Genomic DNA, 24,976 nt, shown 5'->3' with positions numbered 1-24,976 from the left:
ATGTGTGCATAATATGATAGTAATGTATAGTTCAGGAATTCATCAGCACACAATCATGAAATGCGAGGTATGGAGCTGGTAAGCCATTCTTATCACAATGCTCAGGTCAGTGGCAGTCTACTTGTGTTTAACCACTAATAGAAAAGGAGTGTCACTGTGTGCATTTATTTCCTACTGTCATTTGTTTGTCATGTAGTATTTATTTAAGGGTTAAATTTTGAGATTAAAATTAATCTTGAAGTGAGGAAAATACCTTGGATGGTCACTATTATAAGCCAGGGAATATTTTTATGACATTTGTTTTTCCCCAAGGAGTTAAAATGTCTCAGGAAAGGAGGTCATGCAACATATAGCGACAATAACATTCTTTGAGCTGTACTGAGAGTAATGTGTTGTATTGTAGGCATGAAAATTGTTACACTTTTATAAATTGGGAACACTATAAAGGCAGGAAAGCTACATTCATTATTATAAATGTTGAGAATGTAGAGTTAAATGGAGTCTGAGGCTTTCATTTTATGTACATATGAATTTGAATTTGTTACATTAAGCCCCTTTAGAGGGAGTCAGAATAATGTTCATCAGACTTCCCACATATTTATACCTTGTGGTTGTTATCTTTTAACACCTAATTCACTGCTTTTAATTATGCATCTTATGGACATTAAAAACATCTTAACCTAATGCTCATTTTTTCTCTTCCTTAAATTTGTAAGTCAGTTGCACATACACGTCAGTGCAGTTTTATCATTGCTAATACTGGTTAGGTAACTGAGAAAAGTCTTAGGTAAATAAGCCATAACTGAACTACTTAGAAAAGGTCACCATAATTGACAGACAAAGACCTAGGACATTTAGAAATGCATGTCTTAACCAATGTTTTAGAATTCCCTACTGGATTACATGCAGAAAGTACTACACCAATTTCTTCTACTTAGAATTTGTCAGGATTTGTGCATTTTCTTTAATAGATTTTATTTAATTTTTTCTAAATTTTTTATTGTATTTGCATGATCATTTGGTGAACCCATATATTTGAAAGCAACTAACTGCAGAATTGAGTACACACAGGACCTTTCATTTGCAATCTAAATAACAAAGACTTTTCCTTTCTTTTAAGTGTATTGACTATTTACACAGCTGTCTCTTACTGTCTAGAGAAGATTGGTTCCAGGACTTCCACAGGCACCAAAGTATATGTCTGCTCAAATCCCTCATGGAAAGAAAAGTATTATTTACACAAAGCATAAATGCATCTATGTATACATTTTGAATAATTTCTAAGTTATAAATACTATTCAAGACAAAACAATATTACATAAATAATTTAGGGAGTGACAGTAATAAAATAATCTGTATGAGTTTAAGTACAGTTGTCACTTTTTCCTAATTGTGTGTGTATTTGTGTACATGTGTCTCTGTGCACGTGTGTATGGACATGCATGTACGCAATTGTACATTCATGTATGCATGTGTGTGTAGGCACATGTGTTCATTGTAATAAAAATGCACCTTGGGTGAATAGAGCAGGCAATCAGACAATCCAAATGGTATTGGCGTTGTTTCAGTATAAATGCTTCTTCTCTTGCAAAAGAAGAATTCATACATGTAAAATAATTCTCAAGACATTACTTAGCTAAAGCAATGATGTTCTGGGACATGAGAAAATTGTCAGACTGCATTTTTTCCTCACACCATGACCAAGTCCTATGATTTTTAAGGCTAATGTGCCTCCACTAGAAGAAAAAAGAATTCTTCAACTGAAGGGAATGGAAGGCATTTTTTCATAATTCCAAAGAACTCCTAGGTCACATTTCATAGAATACCTCAGTCTTTTGTACTCAGTTATTTTTCTAGTCCTATTTTAGTTCTGTTTGCTTACTTTATTTTAGTTTTCATCAGCACATGAAGTAATATTATGACATTGATCCCACAGACTAGATTGAATTACCAGAATATTCTAATTGAATTGTGTGTAGTCTTTCATCTTTATTCCATATATTCTTGTACATTCAGGGGTACACGGCAAACAAACTTTCAGAAACAGAAAAAAGAGGCATGTCTAATATACCTTTGTAATAGCAACGAGGCTTTAAATATGTCAGCTGTAGGATATATCACTTTTATTTCAGAATCTCCCTTTGTGTATCAGGGTTATTTTCCCTGTAAGAAAGCTTAAGAGCTGGAGGATACTCTATGTACATGCCTCTTCCTAGATATGAGTTCATGAAGTAAACAGCACTTTTATAATTTAAGGTTGGCATCGATTGAGCAAATACAATACAATCACTTAGAAAAAATATCTAATTTGATGGCAAAAAAATCTGTAAACATCCCGGGTTTTGCCTTTGCTAATTGACCTCAAATCTTATTCTTTTCCCAAATTTACTTGTGATTCCCTCTTTAAGTTGAGAAATGAAATTTTTTTGCTTCTTTCTCTGTCACTCTCAGGTTTTCTGGAGAGTGTGAAGTGACCAAATGCCATTGCAGTGTTCAAGAGCTTCCGATTTTCAGTATGTCATCTGTGGGAGCACAGACTATAAATCTTCAATTTTAGAATCAGTTATGTGAAGATCAGCTGACTATGGACAACTTCCTAAAATAACTTGAACTCTTCAGTCTCTGTGACTTCAAGGAAACTGACATAATGACATTAAAACCCGGAGCCATTCAGAATTTCAAGCAAGTTTTGTTTAGCATTAGTGTTTAAAGCACTGCCATGTTTTGACAGACTTAGACATTGCATTTTTCAAAATTATTTTTATTACTTTCCAACATTTTGAAATCTTTTACCAGATAGACTACTCCTGTCTATTTTGATGTAAAATAACTCTGGTTATCATAACTATTCAATAAATTAGGCAACCAGTAACCAGTCAATATTTTTGGAAATCAAAATAGCATTTTATACCCATAATTGACTGAGCACACCCTTTTGGGAGGGCATGTTCTATTCCTTCATTATTTTTTTATTTAGGTCATTTTGTAGTTGTAAATGAATTTGGGTTAGTGTGTTTATTGGGTTTAATTAAAACTTACACTATTTGTTTGTAAATTGCATAAATGATAGCTAATGTAACTAACTCATAATGTTGTGGTGAAAACCTGGCATCAACTTACTAGCTAATAAAATGCACTAATGCTGAATTGTTGGAATTATTATTATTAACTTTATGCTTATGTTTTTAATGTCAGAATCATCTAATTATTTTTAAATGCCTATAGTGTCTGACAAGTTATCCTTTTTAAGAGATCATTTGCTAACAATGAATTAAGTGGTTAAATGCTTAGATTCCATTGTTTATTTGGCAACTAACAAGAAATGAGTGTCTGAAATATTTATCTTAAGCTTCTGAGTCTAAATATTGGACTTTTGCCGTTCTGGATTATCTTCAGCATCAAATAATAAACACACTGCTTTGACATCTTTCTCCCAGTGTTCACACATCTGCTGTGACATAGTGAAGAGGAATGGCATTTTATAGGGATCTGTAGAGGGTGCGTATAAATAAACCAAAGCTCAAATTGAAGGCTAGTAATTGTATCGTGGTATTAAAACAGATGCATCATGTGTATTATGGCATCTTTGTACTAAATATAGCAAGCATATTTCAAACACTGCCTCCACTTTCCCAGTATCTTCTCAGCTAGGGTATATCCCCACAACAAAAGACACCTTATTGTCACTGCTTTACTAAAACTCATCTAGAAAATTAAAAGTCATGACTCTCTGAAATTTCAAAGACTAAATTTAATTATCCATAGAGCAAATTTTCCTTCAAATAATTAAAATAGCAACAACTTTAATAATATTATTTCCAAACCTTAGCCTTTAACACAGGGTCAGATTCTTCTTAGATCAAAGGCTTTGTCAGATTTCTTTTTGCTTATTTTACATATACCTACTTTCTATTTAAATAAGTGCACTTCGGCAGATATATTGTCTTTCTAAACTATAATAAAGACAGATATGATCCACTCCTATTAATTTGTTTACTGAAAAAAAATCTCACAGTAGTAGATGTAATAGATTGTAATGCACTGAGGTCTCGTTTTGACCCCTCAAGCAGCAGATGACACTTAGGAACACTAGAGAGCACACACCCCAGTCAAGATCTCTCAGGATTTTAATTGCATTCATGACAATTGATGTTGGTTCAACTTTTAAGTGTCACTGATGGTCAGGGTTTGTGAGAACCCATTCATTTGTTTTAAATGATGATTTATGAAGCTGTTGAAGGCTTAGCTCCTAAATGCTCCTATACAGAGAGATGAAAAAATAGACAAGAACTAATGAATGCAATGGCAGATGAAAGAATAAAACTCTGAGTGCTGCATTGTTTGAACCTTTCTGTGTTCATTCTATGAATTTTTACAGCAATAAATAAAGTTTTATCACTTTTCTGCAATCAAATAAGACATCTATTCAGCAATCCTCTTATGAGGAACCAAATTTTGGCATTTACATTATGCTATGACCAAGGAAGGTAAGGAGGCTAATTTTTTTGTGCTACTTTTACTTTCTATGAAAATCTGTGCATTTGTGTGTGTGTTGTTGAAGACAAAAATAAAGATGATGTGTACATTTTACAAAATACTTATTATTATGATCATCCAAAACAAAGCATTCCAGTATGTCTCTCTTAGGGTCCTACTTGTTTCCTAGCTTCTCTGGAGGTATGGATTGTAGGCTTGAAGTCCTTTGCTCTATGTCTAATATCCATATATGAGTGAGTACATACCATGCTTGTCTTTCTGTGACTGGGTTGCCCCACTCAGGATGATTTCTTCCAGGTCCACATGTTCCCCCAGAGAAGAGGAAAGGAACAAGAGACCCTGAGCAAATTGGGAGCAAGGGGGGCGTGGAGAGGGAGGTAGGAAAAAGAGAAGGGGAGAAAATGAGGGGGGAGGAGAACATGAGGGATCAGGAAGACAGAGTCAGGGGAAGAATAGAGGAGAGCACGAAATGAGATACCTTAATAGAGGGAGCCATTATAGATTTACAGAGAAATCTGACACTAGGGAAATGTCCAAAGATCCACAAGAATGACTGATACTAAGAATCTAAGCAATAGTGAAGAAGCTATCTTAAATGTCCTTCCTCTATAATGAGATTGATGACTGTCTTACATGCCATCCTGGAGCCTTCATCCACAGATAAACATTGAGCTGTACTCCTGGAATCCAGTTGTAGAGAGGGAGGAGTGATGAGCAAAGGGGTCAAGACCATGCTGGAGAAACCCAGAGAAACATCTAACCTGACCAAATGAGAGCCCATGGATCCCAGTCCTAAAGCAGGGAAACAAATATTAGACTGAACCAAACCCTCTGAATGTGGGTGCCAGTTAGGAGGCCCGGGCAGTTCACGGGATCTCTGACAGTGGAACCAGTGTTTATTCCTAGTTCACAAATGAACTTTAGGAGCCCATTCCCCATAAAGGGATACTCTCCTAGCTCACATACATGGAGGAGGTCCTAGGCCCTCCCCCAAATGATGTGACAGACTTTGATGATTCCCCCATTGAAGGCCTCACCCTGCCTGGGAAGTGAATGTGGTCTGGGATGAGGGGTTGGTGAGGGGCATGGGAAGAGGGAACTGGGATTGATATGTAAAATAAGATTGCTTCTAAATTAAATAAAATTTAAAAAGCCAGACAAATATAAAAATCAAAGAAAACCAGAAATAAGCAAATCTTATGATACTGTTGCTTTTTCCTCAAAAGAATAAAAAACGTAAGTATTCTATATTGTTTAATTTCGTGAAATGTTCTGAAAATCTACTGCTAAAGTTGGGTTGTTTGGAGAGGAAATTGAAAAACAAAAGGTGCCATTATTTAAAAATAAGAAAGAAGAAGTACCTATGAACTTAACAACTTCATGAAACCCCATTGCCGGTAAGTATGTGGTTCACACCATTTCACCCTGAAACCTTTGATGCCCTAATTCTCATGGGAAGGCAGTTGGTTAATCAAATGTTAATATATAGATTATCCTTGTAAAAACCTTTATAAACTTTTGTAGAATGTTTTTGCTGTCCTCAACTCAAAATAAGGATTTTTTTGCCCTGTAACCATCTTCACATTTATAAATAAGCACACACACACACACACACACACACACACACACACACACACACACACACACTCATATGCAAGCATGTATCTTGAACATGTATTCCATATAACCATCCTTACAGTTTCAATTAGAGGTAAACTTGGGTATTATTTTTACCTTAAGTTTTATATGTCTCTTTCCCTTCCTCCTTGCTTCCTTCCTTCCTTTCTTCCTTCCTTCCTTCCTTCCTTCCTTCCTTCCTTCCTTCCTTCCTTCCTTTCTTTCTTCTCTCTGTCTCTCTGTCTCTCTCTGTCTTTCTTTCTTTCTTTTTTTAGTTGCTTCCAGTATTGTATTTTTTCTTTTTTATTAATTTTAAATAGCTTGTTTTACATGTCAATCCCAGTTCCCTCTCCCTCCCCTCCTCCCGCACCCCCCCAGGCTCCCACCCTATTGCCAATTCCTTCCTATGTGCCAAACTGATTTTGTGTCCCAAATAGCTTTTCATTTAAGGATAAAATCTCTTGTTTTACCTCACTCTGCAGCCTGTGCACTTTTTCATATATTAAACAATTTCAGAAACAACAAAAATTTTCTCCAGGTTAAAGTAGTTCTTTTTCTTCAGAAAACAATAACTATTCTACACTTAGACCAGTGCTAAGTGAGGAGATTAAAAACAAAGCAGAATTTATTCTCAGACACATCTTCTCTGGCAGATAATGCTGTGTTTGTTAGAAAGATGAAGCATAGACTTGATGGTAATAAAAGAGTTATCTCTTGCAAGAAATTATTTATAGATATATATTTTTTCATCCCTGGTCACTGCTGGTCCCAAGGACTGCTCTTAACTTTTCCACAAAGAAAGACAGGAAAAAGTTTTAGTGTTTAGCTGTAAAGAATATTTAAAAAGTATAGTAAATGATATAAAATGGTGAAAGATTATATGTATTCCAGTGAATTATATTATTTAGCTAAAAACTTTGTTACCCAGAATATTTGGATTATGCAAATTTGTTCCTGTTGATTTTTTTTCAACCAAAGTGGGAATTTCATGTAACATAATTGTTTTTTTTTTCTGTAATGGTGTTCTAAGCAAACTTTGACATGAAAAACACATGTTCACCCACAATTTATTTTATCTACCAGAACCAAGCGTCAGTTTCCACAGTCAACCAACCTTTGTAGACTCATCTCCTTTCCAGCTCTGAGTATTAGTTCTCTTATTTGTGGTATAGCAGTGTCTTTGTCATTGGATACAAACTTTTGAGTAAACATGTCATCTAAAAAGTCAAATACCTTTCAAAAAACTGTATAGGTAGAATGTAAATCTTGAAAATGTGTAATAGACACTTCTGAAGCTATTGTTTTGACACCCAGTGTCACTGACATATTGGGTCCTAGATCTTTCCAGTTTATTCTTTTACTCTGGGTACCTTGGGTGACCACCAATTGCACAATGACAATTTACATGTGATCTTATAGTCTTAGGGATGTGGAAGAGTTCCATCTTATATTACCCAGATCCTCAAGACACTGTTTACTAACTCAATCTTCTAAAGTGTTTCCTGAGACAGAACGCTTCTATAATTGTCTCATGTAGATCAGATACATGCACATATTTTGCATGTGAGGTCTCATAGGAGAAATTTGTAAGATGTTGTGTGCTTGTGCCTAAAGTTTGAAGGGACCTTACCTGTAGCCAGAAAAATTCTCCATAAATGTTCCCTTATTTCTATCCCAAACAAACTTGGCTTTCAGCTCTTATTATGTGGCTTTGTAGATAAATAATACTTCAGTGTTTAGGGAACAAAAACCTTCAACAAGTCTGCAGGATTTACCTTTGTACTGATTAAAGTGTATGAATATGTTTGTGGTATATCTCATGACCCTAAATTCATGTGTGAGAACTATTTTTTAAGAAAATGTCATATAGAATAAACTGTATTTGACGGTAAGTCTATGCATCAAGACACATTTTCACAATTTTATAACCACTAACATAATCATGACCCAGAAAATATTTTCTCAGGCCATTCACTCCTCATTACTTGTATCTACTGAGATAAAATCAGATCTGCTTGTTGAATCTATAGGTTTGTTTTGGTGTGATCTACAAACTAATATGAAATCTAATAGTATGCATGTTTCTATTTTTGTCTCTCTGGTATTGGTAAAGCTGTTGTAGTAGAAGTAGAATGTCATCCATGTCAGAGAAGTCATTAGCAGTTAGCTGCATTAATGGCGGTCATCATTTCTTCACTGTACAGACAGACAAGCTTGCTTATCCATTCATTAGTGGTGACATTTTTAGATCAGGAGTGGGAGTACAGGATATAAATCTCAAGGTTTTCCTGAAACCTACTGTACGACTCAAAATACTATGTAAACTTCTACATTACAGGAAACACATTTAAAATTCTATGACAGTTTTACAAAGTAAATTTTGAAAAATAGGAATTTTTATTTTATAATGTTAACACATTTTAGGAAAACAGAACTAGGAGCAGGAAGTACAACTGTACAATTCCCTAAATATTTAATGAATTTCTTGCTCTATTATTAGCTAACAACTAGGTGATTTGTTTTCAAATGAGGGCTTCTGTTTCAGTACAGGGCAATTCTGCAATGACAAATGTTGCAGTTTGCCATTTCCATTAATTCCCTGCATTCTAAATCAGAATTTTTATTTTTCTTGAACAATCAACAATGGCCTTGTTTTTCCCTCACAGATTACAATTCAGCATGTATAAGAATCTTGTTACATGAGTAAGAAATGAGAAAGCCCTTGATCTTAGGAAGCAGCTAAATAAATATGAGTTGGTATCCAAAAACTAGCCATCTGACATCTTAAAATAAACCAAATGGCTGCACTCTGGCTCATCTTAATTCAACTGCTCTGCAAGCCAGCAGTGCTGAAAGGGGCAGATGCAAACAATCAGAATCCAGAAGCCTCAGAGTCTGACTTACAAACACAACAGCACAAAGCCCATTGATGGGAGCCAAACTTTTGAATAAAATTAAAATCTCACACCCATGCTGCTATATGGTCTTTTATTTGTACAACTTCTATGTGTAGCCAGGGAGATCAGCTTTTAATGTTTAGGGTAAACATGTCAAATTCATTTCTGACAGAATGTTAGATCCTTCTGGGAGCATCAGTGACCTAGAAAGAGTGGCTTGTGTGTAGAACATCCTGCCTCTCCAGGAGCACAATTAAATGAGAGAATGGGATCAGATCAGGAAATGACTAGAAAAATAAGTTAGAAAATCATCTCAGTGGAGAATAGGGTGGGACAGTAAAGACTTCTTTGTTGTGTGTAGGGGAGCTGACAAAGGTCACTCATGAACTTCAAACGCTTTTAGGAGACAGGTTGTCACACTGCACTCTCTCACAATTTCCACTGTGTGTGTGTGTGTGTGTGTGTGTGTGTGTGTGTGTGTGTTATAGCAATGTTTTTCCTGAAGGTATGTATGTGCATCACAAGTGTGTCTAGTGTCGTACATGGAAATCAGAAGAGGGTGCTAACCTCCCTGAAACTTGACTAAGAGATGGCTGTGAACTACCACATAGGTGCTTGGAACTTATGTCCTCCACAAAAGCAGCCAATTGTTCAGCACCACAGTTCTTTTAACACAACTTCCATCCCAATTTGAATCTTTTAAAGGGAAAGAGAAACCGATCCTATTTTGCAAGCTCTCCAAAGAAGAGGGAATACAGAAATACCAAATAGACTAAGAATTAAGTTCATGCCTCTGTTTGTCATGATTATTAGTGATATCCATCATGCATAACCTTGATCATTCTACTTTCCTGCTTCAAGATACCACAAATGTTTTAAAAGGGCTTACACTTCATGCAAACTATCTGTACATTATTAGCAGAAGAAAGGAGGATAAAGATGTCTGACAGTTAGGCATATTTCTGTTTTTAATGATTGGCAATGTAGGCAACGCCATGGTGGGTGCCATTCTAGAATCATGACAGTGATGAGACTTTCCAGCCTAAGATGAACGTTGCTCTTTCATCAGAGCAGGGTGGGCAGAAAAATACTTCATTAGAAGAGTGTTCTAATGAATCACAATCATCCCTAGCTACACGACTTTCCAGCCTAAGATGAACGCTGCTCTTTCATCAGAGCAGGGTGGGCAGAAAAATACTTCATTAGAAGAGTGTTCTAATGAATCACAATCATCATCCCTAGCTACACGTCTTAGGATATTAGGACAGCATTGTAGGAAGTTTCACTTCCATAAGCAGACTTACATCATGTAAAGCTTGGATGAAACACATTGATGGCCAATCTCAAGGGGAAATATCTCATGATATAAATGTTTTTCTAAACAAATAATAAGAAGGCCAACTAGTCATCTAGACTTAAATTCCATAATGCAGCCTCTCTGGATAGAACCTAACCACTTTTCTTTTCACTGTTAAAAGTGTTTTCCTTTATTCCCATGGTGAGATGCGTTCTTCAGGAGCCCACATGATGCCATGGGACTATTTGTAATGTCTCCTCCTCTATTACCTGTAACTATGTCTAGCAAACTCCTTTACCCCATTTTCAATGACATCACATGTGGCAGTAATTCTACCAAATATATAAGCTAAGGAAAGTGTTTTCATCAACACAGCAGTTATTATCAATTGCCATTACAACAATAGGATTTTCTCATCTAATCATGTGATCTAAACATAAAATGCATTTGTATAAAACTAGAGTCCATTCTGGGTTCCTGTTAACATTGATTTCTATTCTAGTTCCACGGAATCATCTTCATTTTTCTAAGACAATTTGATGGGAAATACTGAAGTTTGTAATTATCTGTGCATGTTTGCTTTTTTCCAACTGGTCATAACAGAGACATAATTAGAAAATAATTCCCAGGAGCAGAATTATGGCTCACTGGTCAAGAGCATAGACTACTATTGAGTTTCATCTCTGTCATTCTTATGGTAACTCACAAACATCTGTAACTCCAGTTTCAGGGACTCTAACATTCTCTTTTGGCTTCTGAAGCATCAGATGAAGGTATGGGTTAAAATACATGCATGCAGATAAATGACTCACCCACACTAAATAAATATATAAACATATAAATAAGAGAATTCCCCACTTTCCCAGCTACCAGCATCTCCACATGTTTTGTATGCATAAAAGGATACATACCACTCACTCACAGGTTGATCCACCATCTTTCTACTGTCCTGGGTTCAGAGATGCTGAATAGGGTTAAGGGAGCACAATGATGAACCACGATCCTGGAAGAGGTAGAAACAAAACCACAGCAGTCCCAGTGTTCTATGTGTGTACATGATGGTTAACAAACCCCAGAACAGGATGATAAAACCGTATTGGATTTTATTTGATTATATGTTCAAATATAGTTCAATGGATTCATCAATTGGCTCCTTCTGTTCAAAAACTAGTTACAGAAAATTTCCTGGTTGGTAGAGGTTGTGGAAGAAATGTGGAATTTAGAGGAATTGGTATAGGCTTTACTTATTGTCATTCACAAAGCTCTGTCTATATAAGATTTATAATTCATGTCCTGTTCTGTCACATCTTTATTTCAAATGTGCTTTGTTCTTTATATGATATTTAATGTGTGCATCGCTTTTCTAAGACGGGAAACAAGCAGGAAACAAATTCAGTCTACAGAAGCTGTACCAAGCACAACCTCCTGATGCAGCTGTGTAGCTCATCTGATCCCAAGAGGGAATTCTAATAATGTTATCATTTGATTCCCATTTCAGGCACTTTGCATTTTTATGTATGCTAAAGAATTCAGCCAGTCATTCAACTGGCATAAGCAATAGAGCGCTTCCCTTAGAACACAGGTGTACAAGCAAACAAATCTTTCTGAACTTGAAATTGATCCTTCAATACAAGAAATTTCTCAGCAGTATGCTGAACTGGCAAGAAGAGTCAGAAAAGACCATCTGCCAGGTAGAAGAAACATATGTTGATCACCTCTTCTCACCTTAAAGCAGACAGGAGTAGGGCCAATACTGAATGGTCTTCCCTCAGTTTCATCCCAAAGCAAGGAAGCTGGCAGCAAAATAATAAAGTCTGATAGGATTAAACATTAGCTCCAGTTGTTAAGGGAGACAATTCCATGTTAGGCAGGCATATAGGGGGACAGTGAGTTGTGGATAGATCTCTCCCTACCCCTCGTGTGTGTGGGGGGGGTGTGGGTGTGGGTGTGGTCTGTGTGTCTGTGTTCTTAAATATTTGGGAGACAGAAGTTTGGGGTCAACATCTGAATGTTTACCCCAGTAACACTTCTGCATTATTTTTTGAGACAGAGTCTTTCACTGAACTTGGATCTCACAGATTTTGTCAAGCTTGAGTTCCCAGAATCCAGCCCTCTCTAGCCCTCAGTGCTAGAGTTGCACTGTACATTGTTACACTGTTTTTTGCAAAGATTCTGAGGATCCAGCTCATCCTCATGATTGGTGCAAGCACTTTACTCAAGAACCTTTCCTTCAGCTTCTATAGATACTTTTTAAAAGCAAAACATTGATTAGACTATACTATAGCAAATTACTCTTAAGCTTTAAGCCAGCAAATGGTTGAAACAAGGACCTGTATTTTGTCCTGAATCTTTAACTCTTATGGTGTAAAAATAAATAAAAGAAAGAAACCTCTTTGACCATGTCTATGTGTTTTGTTGTCGCTTACTAGTTTTTCCAGCTCTTTTGTGACACAAATGAAATCCTCATTTCAAATATTAAATCATTAATACCCCAAACCCATGTTTCCTCCGATGAACTCGTTTTTATCTAACTAGATTATATTTGTTATATCATCAAAGACACTTAACCCAAGCTTTTTTTGAAAGCAGTTCTATTTCTTTAACTGTGAACTTTAAAAGGTGAGGCCTGCAAGATGGCTCAGTAGCAGGCAGGTTTGTTGCCAAGCCCGACAACTTGAGTTTGATCTGTGAAACCCAGGTGGTGGGTTTGAATCCTGAAATTTGTCCTAGGACCCTCTACACATGCACCATGGTGCATTCCCTTGAGTGTATGCATGAATGTACAGGTACCAGCACACACACACACACACACACGCACGCACGAACACACACACCTACACAGACAGACAGACAGACAGAATGTAAAAAACGTAGACAGTCACTTTGGTGAATATAAGATACAACACCCATTTTCCACCAAAGATCAGAATCCCTAAGGTGTCACGGGAATCAATTTGGCTGCCTCACTTGAATCTTTGATATTGAAGGTTCATAGTGGAAGTCAACAAGTACAGGGCTTCAGCTTGTACATTTTGCCCCTGACTGCTGTGGATTTTTATGCATTTGATTTTTTCTTTTGGTTTGCATTTTTAATTTTTTGAGATTATAACACAACATAATATGATTATAACACTTCTACCTTCCATTTCTCCATCCAAATATTCCCTTGCAGTGCTCTGTTCTGTCTTTCAAATTCATAGCCTCTTCTTTAGTTGTTATTGCATGCATACACATATATATTGCTAAATATAATCTGCTCAGTTCACATGGACTGTCATGAGATCCCACATCCACCTGGTAGTTCCTGAAAACTAAGGTGTCTAATGGGCTTAGTGGTGATAAAACAAAATATCCAAAGCTTTAATCACCATTCTTCTCAAATAAAAGCTGCACATGTAGCACATTGCATGAAATCTGGCAAATGTTAGCCCTCAATAAGGTCTTGAAAGCTGAATTACAGTATTTGGTCTTACAATTCAACCAAATTAAATCTTATGTTGACAATCATCAAAGTTCTAGGATTTTGAAGCCTCCTTACTGCCTACATTTCTAACTTTTATTGCCAGAAGAATGAAAGTGACTGCCAGGACCAGTTTAACCTAATGCCACAACAGTCCACCAATATACATAACCATTTAATATCCATGTATTGATAGAAATCTTCTATTTTCTCTTTTAACTCCTATTTGATGTGGAGATAACAAGAGTTTTAAAGTAAATTTTTGGCTAAGTAGTATTTTCAGGAGTAAATAGAAATTATTTATTTTACTGGAAATGCACATTACAGTAGATTCTGCTGCATTTGAAAACCTGTCGGCTTTATTTTGTACCAGTGTTCAGAATCCTCTGCTTTTGGACCAATATTATATAAAGTTCCTCTGGGAAGATAATGTGCATGATTGCAGACGCGGCTTGTTAAAATCCATAGCTCTTTATGCAGTCATGTTTTCACCTATGAATTATGCATGAAAGGGGATCTCATTACATTTCATTTTCTTTACAGCAGCATGGTCTCTTCTAGACATACTCGGGTTCCCATCAACTGGCTCCCCTCTCCCTGCAGTGTGGCTCTATCCAGATGCCTTCATAGCATTTTAGACAAAATGGGCGTGTTTAACTTGTCACTTCATGCCTGCTATAAATTATTCACTGGAGCTTTGCACAGATTTTTGAGATAAACTGCCTCATCTCAGAGAAACTTCACAGCTGTGCGTGGGAATCTGACAGAGACCTCGAAGGCCTTTCTCCAGCAGCGGGGAAAATGGCCATCACTCTGAGGTTCAGCCTCATTTTCATGCTGAAAAACCCTTCTCTCTTTTCTAACTGAAATTAACTATCAATATTTGCCATTGGGTGTGCCTGGGTATATTGGTATTTTTCTTAGAACTGAAGGTCAGGGAACAAAGCCCCGGGTTTTTTTAAATTTTTGTTTAGTTTTGTGGGTTTCTTTCTTTCAAATGAAGCCATTGGTCTTCCATACCTGACAAGATGAATTAGATGCGGAGAAAAGATCACAGAATTTAATCAGCATAGTCATTCAGTGCATGTGGTCAGAAACAATCATTCAAAGAAGCATATGGAAAAGTAGGTTAGGAAGTCCACATGGGTGTGAGAGCACTTGAATAAAGGGGATTCCTAAGCCTGCCTCTAATTACCAATTCCAAACGCTCCTTTCAAGAGAATACAATTAGAAATGTGGTGAATTTTATATGTGGAAATCCAGATCATTCAGTAAAATGAAGATATTTATTGTTAGTGGTAAAATAAAATGGCAAGAGAAATGATTCACACAAGAACAATATATATATATATAGATAGATAGATAGAGAGAGAGAGAGAGAGATAATTAACAAATTGGGTTCATAATTTTCATGTTAATTGTATTATTTAAATCAATGAAGTTCACTGGATAAATGAGAGTAATTTTCCATGAATACAGCATACACTGGAGTTTGCTTTGCTTGTAGACAAGGATGCTTGTTGATGTTGCCTAGGCTCTTATAAGGGTAAGGATGTGGCCCTGGTGACACAAGAAATAGAAACTTTACATCTCAATTGCGTATATCCTTTCTAAGACTTGAAACCTTCTAAACATGAAACCCAAGGAGGCTGGTTGCTCTGAGTACTAACTGTAAGACTGACGCTTCTTGCAATAAGCTCTTGAGATATATCCCCTCTTTGTGGTTCTCTGTGATATGTGAGTTTCTCAAATAGATGGCGCTAGAAGAAACCATCCTGAGTGAGGTAACCCAGTCACAAAAAGAAAAACATGATATGTACTGACTCATATATGGATTTTAGACATGAATCAGAGGAGTGCCAGCCTACAATCCCATTGCCAGAGAGTCTGGAAAACAGAACCTTTATCCAGCAACTGATGAAAGCAGAGGCAGACACCCACAGATAAACACTGAACTGAACTCCTGGAATCCAGCAACAGAAAGGGAGAACTGATGGGCAAAGGAGTTAAGACTGCCCTGGTTTAACACACAGAAACAGCTGACCGGAACAAGGAGGAGCTCTTGGACCCTAGATTGATGGCTGTGTGGAAAGTATGGGACTGACCCAGACCCCCTGAATGTGGGTGTCAGTGAGGAGGCCTACATAATATATGGAGCCTTGGGTAGTATTTATCCCTGGCATACAAATAGACTTTGAGTGCCCATCCCACAGTGAGGAATGCTCTCTCAGCCTGGACTCTTGAAGGAAAGCCTAGACCCTACGCCGGAGGGCCTAGACCCTACCCTGGATGACATGACAAACTCTGGAGATCAACCATGGAGGGCCTTGCCCTCCCTAGGGATTGGAGTGTAGATTGGATGGGAGACTGGGGGAGAGGGATTGGGAGGAGGGGAGGGAGCAGGAACTGGGATTGACATGCGAAACAAACTTGTTTCTAACTTAAATAAAAACAAAGGAAGAGAAAAAAATTTCCAATTTTGAAATCAGACCTTCTGTTTTCAAATTCCAGTCTCTTGTCAATACCTGTGTTATGCAAACTCTACAAATGTTATTCCCACTTATGCATTGTATGCGTACATGCCAAGGGCCCATACACGTTATGCACTCTCTGATTAGGTGTGTCACCAAGTGACTATGAAATGACTTATGACAAATATAGGAAAATATCAAAAGACACAGTCCAATTACCATTATCAGTTGTAAAGTTCTGTGACATTAGAGGTTTTTTCCAAATATTTTTTTACTCCAATGAATCTTCATGCAGATCACTGAATCCTAATATAGAGCATTAGTATTTCAGATTGAAGAAAGCATTTATCTAAACTGAATTTCTCCCCAGCTTCACTGCTGTGTCACACAATCACGTAGTTATGACATAAACAGAGATTTTTTATTACATTAATTTTAAATAGCTTGCTTCACATGTCAATCGCAGTTCCCTCTCCCTCCCCTCCTCCCGCATCCCCCACTATCACCCCAGCCTCCCGCCCTATCCCTACTTTCTTCAACATAGGGGATATCTAGAGTCTATCATTTCACTCAGGGCAGAGTCCAGGCACTCCCCTAAGATTCCAGGCTGAGAGAGCATCCCTCTTTGTCTTATGGGCACAAGAAGTCCGTTTGTATGCCAGGGATAAACACTGATCTACTGCCCAGGGCCCCATAGGTTGCCCAGGCCTTCTCACTGACTCTCACACTCAGCGGGTCAGGATCAGTCCCATGCTGGCCTCCCAGCTGTCATCTAGGGTCCAAGAGCTCTCCCCTGTTCATATCAGGTGTCTCTGCTGGTTTTGCCAGCCCATTCTTTGCCAATTTGCTCATCGCTCCTCTCTCTTTGTCACTGGGTTCTATGGGTTCAGTTCAGTGTTTAACTGTGGGTGTTTGCCTCTGCTTCCATCAGTCACTGGATGAAGGTTCTAGACGGCCATTATCAGAAATGGGCATTTAAGGTGGCCTCTCCACTATTGCTTAGCTTGCTAGTTGGTGTCATCCCTTTAGATCACTAGAGGTCTCAGTGGTACCAGATCTGTCTTCTAACCTATGACTCCCTCTTCTCCCCATTCTATACCCCACTCAACCTTCCTGTTCCCCCATGACCTACTCTCTCTTCCTCTTCTCCCCCTCTCTTCTTCCCAGCTCTCACTCCCCCAACCTCGCTGTGTTCCCAATCTGTTTAGAAGATCTTGTCTCATTCCTCTTCTCTGGGGTACCATGCATATATCTCTTAGGTTCTTTCCTGTTTCCCTGACTCTCTTTCAGTGGAAGTACAGACTTGCACTATCCTGATCCATGTCTAAAATCCGTATATGAGTGAGTACATACCATGTTTGTCTTTTTGTGACTGGGTTACCTCACTCAGGATGGTTTCTTCTAGTGCCATCCATTTACATGTGAATTTCAAGATTCCATTGCCTTTTTTTTTTCTGCTGAGTAGTACTAATGAATCAAATCCTCTTTTCTTTAATGCAAGTGAGAAGAAAGTTGACATTTCAAGTTCATTGGAGTATAATTTGAGAGCTCACCGTTTGGCAAGGTAAAGTGGTGGAGTGGTGGCATTTTGAAAAATGATTTTATTTCTGGCTAGACAAACAAGCAATCTGTTGCTATGAGCAGTTCTGCAGTAACTTATAAATTCACAGGAAGTGTGACTATAGCTAAATATCAATATAAGTAGGGATGGTATATCAATGTTTGTTTTGCTTTGTTTGTTTGTTTTGTCTTGTTTTGTTTTACAGTTTCTTAACAATTTCAAGTAATTGGTTTTTGGTTTTGGTTTGGCTTTTTTTTGTTTTTTTGTTTTTTGGTTTGGTTTGGTTTTGGTTTTTCGAGACAGGGTTTCTCTGATTTGCTTTGGAGGTTGTCCTGGAACTCGCTCTGTAGACCAGGCTGGCCTTGAACTAACAGAGATCCACCTGACTCTGCCTCTGGAGTTCTGGGATTAAAGGTGTGTGCCACCAACGCCCAGCTCAGTAATTGGTTAAAAGTGTGTTTTTTTAAAAACCCAAATTAAGCTCTAGGAAATATATTTAATTAAACGATCTAAAATGACAGGGATATTGTTCTGTATTATTTTGATTAGGAGCTGACACCAACATTATGGTGACATTTCTTTATGATCTAACAAATAATGCTTGCTAAAGACCAGAATGTGAAGCTAAGACACTAGTTAGCCATAGATGCCAGACAGTTGTGGCACACACCTTTAATCCCAGCATCATTTAGTAGTTGAAGCAGATGGATCTCTGTGAGTTCAAAGCCATCCTGGGCTACACGAGACTGATCAAGTCTAAAAGAAAAACAGAGCCAGGCAGTGATGGCTCACACCTTTATTCTCAGTACTTGGGAGTCACATACCTTTAATGCCAACATTAGGAAGTTGGAGAGAGGACTGATATGGCTGGACAGAGAGAGGAATGTACTGCAGGAGGAAGCAGGAGCTCAGAGCATTGAGCCTGACGATGCTTCTTTTTTAAATTAAAACAAATTGTTTACTTGATCCAATCAAAATTACAACTCAGCACAAAAATTTCTATGCAGGCTGAACAATGATCCCCACAATACAGACTTCAAACAAGTTATAAAATCAGAACAATTTTTAGTTGCCCTAAAAAATCAGGGTACAGCGGGGATACACTACAAATTGTGAGAAGTAAGGAATTCAGCAAGTTAAAGAAAAGATATAAAATCAGTTCTTGTGAAAAGTGAAAGAGAAAGGACAAGCGCAAACAAATGTCAAGGCAAAGGAAATGATTCAGGGTCGCCTTGACGTGTTGGGGATTAGCAGGACCAAATGCTATGCTTTAATAAGCACTATAGCATTCTGCTCTTAAAACACAGGAAGTGCTACTCTACATGTGGCAAAAATTATTTGGGGTAGACCTGACAGCTGCCTGGACTGTCAGTCCCATACTGACTGGTACCAGTCTGAGGATTCCTAGAGACAGGATTGGCTGTTCCATCTGAGGATTAGATGAAGGTAAGGCTGTTCTGCTTCTCTGATCTTTCAGCATTTACCATTATATCTGAATCGGGGTTTTTATTATTAAAATCAATTAGATATCACTCAACACGACATGTTTAATATTAAATATTCTCTGTAGTATATATTGAAATTTCTGCAGATCTTTACATTTGCCCATTTTGAGTGTCATTAAAGTAATCAGGGGGATCTAGTTGAAACAAAATCTTATATTTCCCTGATTTCTTTCTATCCTGGATCCACAAGACAGGTACTACTTTTTTCAGAGAGCATATACATAAAAGCCTGTTAGTATGAAGCATGGAGAGTTCACAGCTAAGTGGCTTTTCATCCACATCTCGGCTGTTGGACAGCAAACCTCTTCTACATCTGAAATTTAATTTGAAAGCTCACTATTAAGCAAAATGATCACAATTCGAAAAATGCTGTTTTATTATTGAGTAGGTAAATAGATGACCTGTTGTTGTGAGCACCTCTGTAATATGTTACAGTTTCACAGATAATGTGACTATAGCTAAATATTAGTATGATGGGGTGGGTGGAAGTTAATAAGCAGTAAGTTAAGATTGCATAAATCCACGTATCTAAAACCCTTTTACCATCAAGTTTTCATATCCTGACAGGAAAATACCAACAATATACGTAGCTATGAAAGACAGATGTGTTAGTTGTGTTACAGTGGAATGATCGTTTCATAACACAACTTCTACATAAAAGAGTTGAAGGGGAACAGACTTTTCACATCTACCAGTCATACAAACAAAATAGTGTGCACATTGAGTCCAAGGAGATTTACCTCTGTGAAAGAGAAGCCCCTCAAATCCTCAAATCGCTTCAATGGTGTTTATTTCAACTATATATTTTTCAGGAGAGTTTATCCACAAGATAAAGTCCTTTATCTGTTCTTTCATACTAGTCTCCTGCCAGGATTTTATTTATATACACCTATTCTGACTTCATTAATAGACATATTCAAAATTCATGCTTATAAGAGGAAAAGGATAAAAAGCAACATTCTTCTACAATTTAAACTTGAAGTAGAATTGATTAATTAAATAAATGAGCTATCAACTAATTATAAAGTACAGTAGAAAAGCAATAAGGCCAATGAAGAGTCCATAATGCTCCTACTCTGAGCTATGCTTGGGTAAAATATGAAGTGTCAATACTCTTTTCTTAGTTAATTTCAAAATGTCTCTTACACTTATCCCTGTGTTTCACCCCCTTTTCTAATCACGTTGACATGTGAACTTTTTTTGTCCCTGCCAAGTGAGTTATTTGCAATGACAATATTAATATATCTGAGCAGAATCAAATCATGCTGCTTTCAGGGAAAAAATAGATAGACTTACAGGGCCAGATCACATTATATCAAGAAAGGATCACACATATTTGAGATGAAAAAAAGCCTACCTAGATTCAAGAAACCTAAAATTGATTTGTAGTCATAACAGAAGAGATAGCATGGATTTAACTATGCTATTTAAACAAAGCAGAAAGATCCCCTAATATATTAATTTGTATATATTACAAAATTTTACTTAAAACACAATAATGAAGAAATATGAGTTGATTAGCAATCAATTGAAAACAAAAGGAAAGTTTTAAAAGAGGTTTCCCGAGTTATGGGTAATGCCTAACACAGGAAGTATAAAGTAAAATAGAATTCCTGAAGCTTGCCTGTTCTAAAGATCCGCAAAAGACTATGACAAATAAAATTGCCTTGAGTTATATGGAGAATTTATATTGAATGTCAGATCATATTTTTCCTCTCTCTGAGCACTACCAGTACATATTGGTTGAAATGAGGTCTTGAGAATAGTTCCACTATGACTGCATGATTCTTGGTTGTGTTATTAAAATCCTCTTTTACACATGGTTTTGTATTTTGTTTTATTTTTATTGTATTAGTGATAAATTAATTAATATACTTGTTACAAGGTATGATTATGTACACACAAATCTCCAAGGCAACACAATTTAAACTTTTTTAATGGACTGGATCTCTTATTTCATATCTGGCACAATAGGAAAGGACAAGTAACTTGAATGATCTCAGCTTGTCATGTGTAGATGCAGAAAGGGGCTCCATGATCTTCCTGATGCCCTGAGTGTTGTTTATAATATACAAGGCACCATTACTGGCCCCTATAATAGCCTCTAAAAGAATAAAAATTGAGGGTTAAAAGTGTAATGAAATGCAAATGAAACTGTCCTGAAAACAGACTGCATATTTTATTTCTTCCATATGGAATAGAGGACAAAGAGAGTGTTCATATTAAACAGTATCAAAACTATTCATAGTTTTAAAATAATTGTGAAAATCATTCATATTAAAATTTGGCACTTACATTTCCAATTAAAATGAATGCTACCCAATAATTTGGAAAACTAATGTGATTGTATCAATTATGAAGAGTTCTTCATATTTCTTGTTCTCCATTTGTTCTATTAGCTTAGTCAAAACATTGAAAAAGCTGAAGTCAGTGTTCCATGTTCTCCAGGTTCAAAATGTATAATGAACACTCTTCCTTAAGAGAGAAATCCCCCTTTTCTTTACCATAACTATATCTACCTTTGAAGAGGAAGAAGTAAAATACATTTAAAAAAAAAACAATAACTTGTGACTTCTGGAATCCTTTTCAGCCTCGTTTTGTTTCACATAGTTGCTGTCTCTCGAATAACTTTTTTCCATCAATGCTTATTTTGTGCTGCACTTTATAAATAAAAGAAAATAATCTACTCTAAATACTATTGGACTTATGTAGCTATAATTATGCTGTCCCTATTCATTCTGTGTGGATTCTTGGACAAGTCGCTCAACCTGTTTGAACTGTGATTTTCCTCGGTTGTAGATGAAACTGTTCAATTAGAACAACCTTAAAGTCTTTGTCAATTACTAAACGTGCATGAGCTCTATAATTGGAACCCCTGTTTCTTCACTTAAGCTACATGCTTTGTTATAACATATTTCCTTCCTTTCAGTTTGCTCTAAAGGTAAATGTAGTTAAATAATTAACTTCTTTTCTGCACACTATAAATCCCCAGTGAATGTTGCTGTTATCAGCCTCAGCAGGTAGAAGGCTACAAAGGCATATTATGGGCAGAGAGGGAATGAGGCGGGTGATTCTATGTAGTTTAATCTGCACTTTCTTTTTCTGAATCTCACTAGCTGAATTTCCCCTTCAGACGACCTTTTGTTGAATAAATATCAGGAAAACAATAATCAGTTGCAATCATCTAGATTATATATCAGAACTCTACAGTAAAATTGGACTCTTTCTTTATGGGAACACTCTCATAATATATATTTCATTTATATAATATATATATTAATTAAACCCTTAAATAAACTTTGCAAAAACCTAGCCTGTAGAAGTAGAAATAGAGGATAAGGTATAGATAAAAAATGTACAGAAGGCTCTAAACCAGATTCCTGTGGCTCTATCTTATGTTTATGTGCTAAATGGTTACCCATCACTATATTAAAAAAAAAAGCCTAGGACCTGACCCAAATGATATGACAGACTTTGAAGATTCCCCCATGGAAGGCATCAAGCTCCCTGGGGAGCCGAGAGGGGATGGGATAGGGGGGCTCCATGGGAGGCAGGGGAGGAGGGGTGAGAAAGGGAACTGGGATTGACATATAAAACAAAATTGCTTCTAATTTAAATTTAAAAAAAGAAAGCAAAAAAGTAAGACTTCTACAAAATTATGTAAAATATATAAAAAATTTTAAAGAAATTTAATATCCAGTAAAAAGTAAAATTAAGAAAATTATGTGAATGTTTCATCAATTTTAAGAAAAACATATTGTAGTTTGAGGCTGGGCTGGACCGATAGACTCCAAAACAATACAGAGAAACCCTGCCTCGTAAAAACCAAAAAAAAAAAAAAAAGAAAAACATATTGTAACTATCAAGGAAAGATATCACATTTTCACCTTTCAAATTTAATCAGAATTTTGTTTTAATTTATTTAAAATATCCATAACAAACAATATGTCAATCAATTAAAAATGAAGATATTCATGTCAAAATTTGGTATACATTGAAATAACTGTGGGAGCAATTGGAGGTGAGAGGTATCAAAAAGATGTATTGACAACATGCATTCATGTATACCAAGTTAATGTTAACTGCATTGAGATTGAGAATTAGTTTTGTGTTTGAAAACCATTTGAGATATAAGGTGTGTAACGCTTTATCTGTGTTTACTTCACATAAGGTTGCCTCTGGAAGTAGCATCATAGAAGAATTAAAAATGAGTGTTTGTTTCATCAAAATAAATTCTGAAACCCTAAAATCTGAAGCACATTAAAATGACTAAAATTTAAACACCAGGTAACATTATTTCTTCACTTCATCTCCCAATCCTATTTAGAATAAATTATTCAAAAATTATAGCTTGGAATGGGTTGGGCCAAAGCATGATTTCTTTAAGTCATAAAGCTCTTTGGATTCTGGATACTGTCCTTGGCCCTTTATGTTGCTGATCAGTGTGACCACAAAAAGCTATTGGGCATAATCTTCTTGTCCAGGGAATTGATTTATTCTGGCTCATGGTTTTACAGGTTCATTGTATGATATGTTTACTCCTGGCTTTGGGCTGAGTCAAGGTCAGCACATGGTAAGAGCATGCTAAAGAAAGTGCTCACATCTCAGAGAATAAAAGGAAGGAGCAGCCACAGAAGCACATGTTCCCATTATGGCAAATCTCCAACTACTTAATGATACCCAATTAGGCTCCACTTTTCTACATCATCTTACCTTCCTATGCTGCCATGGTTTGGTGGATCAGGCTGTTAATACATGGGTCTTTTGGAAATATCCACCGTGCCAGCTATAGTATTTTACCAGTGTTATCCAAAGTTTCATGTCCATCTAACAATTCACAAGTCATATACTCCCTCCTTGAGAGTCTCCAAGCTCTTATTTATTACAGCATTAGTGAAAATTCCAAGTCTTCTCTGTGTGTCAAAGAAAATCCAAATATAACCCTTCACTGTAAGTTACTTTCTTCTAAGACAATAAGATGAGGCAAGCATAGAACATGGGCACTCATATCAGAAAGAAGGAACAGGAAAGCAAAAAATAGGAAACCAGGACTAAAACCAAGCAAGGTAAACATAAATACTTAAGCTTGATTTCTAACCCCAGCAACTTGGATACACTGGGATAGTCGTCAGGCAGGTGGCATACACTGATCCCTGTGGCTTTACTCACTGAAATGCACATGCAAATAGCCACTGTTATATATTGGCCTTGCACACCATCTGCAGCTGGTCAGACACTGAATGCACTTGTACATTCTTTCTTCCTGGCTTCTCTGTGGCAGCCTTGTGTTCAAAGCATAACTTTAGCATTGCCCTCTGAGAGATTGTTTTAAAGACCCAGAGTCTGCCCTACATTTCCTGTCATCCCAGTCTTCCTTCAAATAGTCAATGGAAACATCTATGACCTCTTAGTTTTTACATGCCTGAAAGTACATAATAATGTATGACCCCCTTGCCCAAAAGAGAGAAGTTTGTCCCTACCATCATCAGTTGGTTTCTCTTTGTCAGAGCTAGCACAGTGCATGTGTTCATTTTCAAAGAAAGCTGTAACTGGGCTATAACTTTTTGCTTTCTTCCTTTTTTTCATTTTGCAATGGGGAAAACAGTCTAATTCCCTTGCCTTAAGCCTGTGTCCTTTGCTGTCTTGACATTTCTACTGCCTACCAAGCTAG

The sequence above is a fragment of the Mesocricetus auratus genome, unplaced genomic scaffold, assembly GCF_017639785.1.
Source record: "Mesocricetus auratus isolate SY011 unplaced genomic scaffold, BCM_Maur_2.0 Super-Scaffold_6730, whole genome shotgun sequence".
NCBI lineage: Eukaryota > Metazoa > Chordata > Mammalia > Rodentia > Cricetidae > Mesocricetus > Mesocricetus auratus.
Note: the sequence above shows the minus strand (reverse complement) of the source record.